We start from the raw sequence: 4,897 nt of genomic DNA, 5'->3' as shown, positions 1-4,897 counted from the left end.
GAGCAAGATATGATTGATAGTGCCGCGACAGAACTGGAAGAGAGAAATCGCAGCGAGGGCTTTTGATAAAGACGGAGGGGTGGTTGGCGTTGGCAGGAGGCAAAGAGAAGGAATCTGGCATCGGATTTGCCCAAGCTAGACGCCAGGAACCCGTCCACCATGCTGCAACGCCAGGGCGCTTCCTCTTGTTACAGTCCCTCTTCTCTGGTGTGTTTAATCTGAGCTGGATGTTCCTCCCTGTTGCGTATCTCACTATATTCTACGTAAGACACTTTTCCCTCCAAGGGAAACAAATACCAAAGGTGGAATTCCTGGCAAGTGACTCCGGATGTTGTTGGCACAGAGTCGAGGTGAAGCGCATCCAACACTATTACCAACCCACTGCGCTCGAAGCCTTTCTTTCACCAAAAGGGCAGCGACAGACAGAGAGAGCCGGAGGGGAGATATTGTACATTTATTGCCCTCACTCCATAAGACTTGCTATGTTTGAATTTTTTTAATCCTCTTTGAGGCTAACAGGGTGTTAATGGTCCGCTCTGAGCGAGTCGATGCTCGTGACACTAAGTCTAAGGCAGCACAGACATGACATCAATGAGAGAATTACAACAGAAGCTCAAAATTCAGCTAAATCGTCTAAACCCCCTTCCTTTCACAAGGCAGCAGTAATACAGGCAACCACCACTTCGGGATTTGCAGCCAAGAGCAGTCCCCCACAAAATAATGAAGTGAGGCTGGATGGATGCCAGGAGGGGGGCTGGTTATGTCAGCCTGCATAATGTGTTAGACCAGGGTCTCTGTCATGTCATACTTGTGAGCTATTGACTGCCCTGATTCTCATTAATCCTGCAGTATCAGATCAAATCGTTCTACTACTAGTTTATCCAATAATTTAATCAGTCCGGTTAAGAGATTAAGTAAATGAACCACTTTGCTTTGACTGAAACAATTTTTTTTAAATCAACAGAATACCCATTAACAAAACATTACATTTTAGGTATCTGCTATGTTTTATTGGCCTGCGTGTCAAGTTTGTATCATCAGTGTTCACTTTACTTGACTGATTTTTAAAAAAAAAATGTAATACAAGTAGTAATTAATTTGATATGCAATTCATATTTTCTTTTAAATAGCCTTAACTTAAGTTAATGTTTACCTCTCAATGTGATTTCATTGAATGGCATATGAAGGATGGGCCTCAACAACTTAACGTTACACTTGAGTTTGAGTCCAAATACTTAAAGGTTTTATTAATTATTACATCATGGAGACAAAGACAAACATTTGTCAAATCATATAAAAACCTGTGTGAGAGAGAAACAGCGTTAAGGAATAACTTACAGCAAAAATGATATTATCAGGCTGCTACTTTTCACTGCTAAAGCCACTGGACGTTAAACTCAAAGACAAAACATGTTGACACATTTGACTAAAGCAACGTTACATTACCTGTCTTGAATTGTTCTGACCTCTTCCTCGGCTCCACACTTGCTTTGTGACAACGACTGAAATCCAAGGCGCGTTGATGAAATATGAAAAACTCCTACTGAATAAATACTACCGTGTCTTCCGTTGGCAGCGCGTTGTTCTAATTTTAGCCTACTAGCAGCAGACAAGAAACACACTGGCGGTTTAAATACCACTTACGTAATTACTAGTTAATTAGCTACTTGTCTAAATACTAACCATTAAGCGCGCGCGTAGCTCTCACTATACCCGCGCAAAGCATCCCTACGCGCTTTCCTCAGTAGCAAATGTAGACAGCTGTTGTTTTTCTTTTCCTCAGTGAAATACAAAGGTGGGCTTGGGGTTCTTTTGGTGGTATGGTAGTCCATTCAGGGTGGGTTCCCATGCAGAAGGTCCCGCGCAGCTCACGCCGTTTCGCCTGGGTTGACAGTTGGCAATGAATGTGCGGTGGAGAAAACAACACCAGGCTCGCAGCTCCGTCCCCTCCAACTACTGCTGAGGAGTTCAGGTGCTGCTCGGAACTTTCCACACTCTCGGTTCTGAAGTTGTAGCCTGTTTGAACAGTCGGTGACTTATTGGGGCATCTTTTGAATTGATGCTCCTGTTGAGCTTGGCTGCTTGGCTACAACTAACCATTATTTTCATCGTCAACTAATTTGTTATTTTCTCGATTAAATGACCAATTGTTTGGTCTACAAAATGTCATAACTATTTCCATAGTTGAATGATATTTCATTTTGTATCATGTAACACCAGCCGCACATCTACACATTTATAAAGCTAGAATCAGGGAATTTTGATATTTAGATTTTTTTTTTTATGTTTAAACAATGAATCAATCGATCAGAATTTATCAAAATTGGGACTGCAACTAACATTATTTTTAAATGATCACTTAATTTACCAAATATTCTTAATTCATCAATTAAACTATAGTTTGGTCAGTAAAAAATCTGAATGTCTTCTTTGGTTCGACCATCAGTCCAAAACTCAAAAATATTCCATAGCAATGGACTGCTAATCAAAATTCTACTATTTAACTGACTAATGATTTTAGCTTTAATTATGTTTCATTAATAATCGTTAGGCTAATTGATTTCTGGTATGTTTGTACGCCCACTTAATACTATTACTCAGCCATCAAGCTATTTACATAGCCATCCATCACCAGTTTTACTGTGTAGGCTACTTGCTTAACAATCTTTTTATTAGCCTATGTGTTCATTTTTTTTATTAGTCTACTAAATGTCACATCAATACCTTTTTTTCGAGCCTGTGCAGTAAATTCATAATTGTCATATTCCCGACAGCACTTGAAGGCAATCTAACACTTTTCTTAGACTGGTTGTGTGTTGGAGATCTGCTCTGCAGGGATGTGACCGACAAAGAGAGGGGAGGGAGCAAAACCCTCTCATCTGTCATGCATTTCCCCTTTGATTCAGCAGCAGCCACTGAATCTTATTTTCTCCCCTGAGCGCTTTGTTCTGTGTTCAGCGGTGGAATGTGCTGGAGAACACAGTTAATTGTAAAAACCTTCCATCTCTGATCTTGTTTTCTCTCTCTTTACCGTTTTCTCTCCCCAATAGCTAAAACTACCACTGAAAGATTCAGATCACACAGAGCAGGGGCGTCGAATCATTCAGACCTACATCACAGCAAGGTCTCTGCAGAGTGGAACAAAAACCTATACTTGAAAGTTATTATCTGTCTGTGTGATAATATGTCGCTCACAAAATGATCAGCCTAAGAGGAAACATTGCTCATAAGTGTCCCCTGAAGTGCCTTTATACTTTTAAAATACACATCTGAAGGAAAAGAAACTACAAGATCACATTTGGACTCAAATAAGGAAGGTATAATGGATATAATGAACATCCAGCTGTACATCTTTTTGTATTTTCCATGTCTGTAATTACGAGTGAACTAATGCCATTTTCATTATTTCCCCAAAATCCCACAATTCTACAAAACCCTTTTCATTCCGAAATATTTGTTGGCCTTGAATCTTATTTACTTTTGACAGTTCAGTAGTTACTTCTACCCACAGGGCAAAAATACTATGTTTTCAAATGAGCCACCCCTGTACATGTCAGCAACTCCCCACCGGCAACCTGCTATCAAAGACAAACTTTGTAGCACCCATATGAATTCATATGAATTCTCATAGTTTTGAATTTAACTAAGAAAATGTCAAATTCAGGAGTTGCCAAACCAGGAAGGTATTTGTCAAACACATCCAAATAAGCAGTAAAATGCAATATTTGCTCCACCTGTTGGTTGGTTTGTGGCGATGCGGAGTAAGCAATGGACTTATATATCTAACTCAAAACTGAACAAAAACCCAAACCCTCACAGTGTGAGAGGGCTCAACACTGTAGATGTTTGTTCATATCAACACATTTTGTAGTTGCTGTAGGGTGAATGACAATATGTTAAAATCCACACAACGATGTAATGAGATGTGGTACAAAAAACTGCTCCAACACAAACATGTTTTTTTTTTCTTTTTAAAACAATATCATCATCACATATAAATTCTCTCTATCATAAATCAATTTTAAGACATTTTACAAATCAAACTCTGAAGTACAGAAGAAAAGTTCATTTACAATTACTTTAAGACACTGTGACACAAGGTTGCTGAGTGAAAAACTAGTAAGGCACCAATGCCGTCTGTGGCATAGGTAGTTTCCAAACTAAAAAGAAAAAAAGCACTAAAGCATTAAAACCAGAAGATTTTTCCAAATGTGTCATGAAAATGAAAGCAAAAGAAACAATACTGAAAAGCATTGTTTTAAAAACCTTATTAGTGGAACACAGCTTGTAAAAGATTAGCAGAGCAATGGGCTAGAATATTGTTCTAATTGGTCTTTGTGTTGTTTGTACGGAAGCAAAGAAAAGCCATAATAATGTGAATTTTGAGAGCTGCTGAGTACTTATTGTAAAAATTAACTACTGAATACTTATTGTTGACATTTAAATACCACTGAATTAATAGGATCAAGAATTGGTAGCCCAGAAGTTTTAATTTTGCATCTTGAATTTTGATGTAAGACTTTTCCAATCCAATTTTTTGTTTGTTTGTTTTTTTTACTTTACTTGAATTTTTAGATCTGAAAATGACCTGCAGAATTTGAGCAACAAGAATATAGTTTTTCTTTAATATTCAAAACACCATCTGGATTTGTGAACCCTAAAACCCATTTAAAATCAAGGTTCTGATTCTACTTGAAATTATCCTGTAAAAAAATTAAACAGGGAATTTAAACAACACAAATTCAGATAGTGTGTTTTCACAATAAAATGTTTCAAAGCTATAAATTAAAATTAAGTAACAGTTAAATTTCACATCTTGGTATTCATTTGCTTGCTAGAATCATATCCTTTTGGTCTTTTTTTGCTTCCGTAGTTTAAAAACAAGACTTGGTTTTAA

The 4,897-nt window shown here is 37.7% G+C and overlaps 1 protein-coding gene across 1 annotated transcript in view; it reads right to left on the bottom strand.

Annotated features, from left to right (window-relative positions):
• sertad4 (SERTA domain containing 4) overlaps positions 1 to 1,931 on the bottom strand; it is a 21,162-nt gene extending 19,231 nt beyond the window's left edge. The window contains exon 1 of the mRNA XM_046063666.1: positions 1,447 to 1,931. The gene's annotated coding sequence lies outside the window, so the exon portion shown is untranslated. The remainder of the gene's footprint in view (positions 1 to 1,446) is intronic.
• Between the last annotated feature and the right edge of the window lie 2,966 nt (positions 1,932 to 4,897).

The sequence above is a fragment of the Micropterus dolomieu genome, linkage group LG11, assembly GCF_021292245.1.
Source record: "Micropterus dolomieu isolate WLL.071019.BEF.003 ecotype Adirondacks linkage group LG11, ASM2129224v1, whole genome shotgun sequence".
Classification (NCBI taxonomy): Eukaryota; Metazoa; Chordata; class Actinopteri; order Centrarchiformes; family Centrarchidae; genus Micropterus; species Micropterus dolomieu.
The sequence above is the reverse complement of the archived record's forward strand: the minus strand, read 5'-3'. Positions and strand labels throughout refer to the sequence as shown.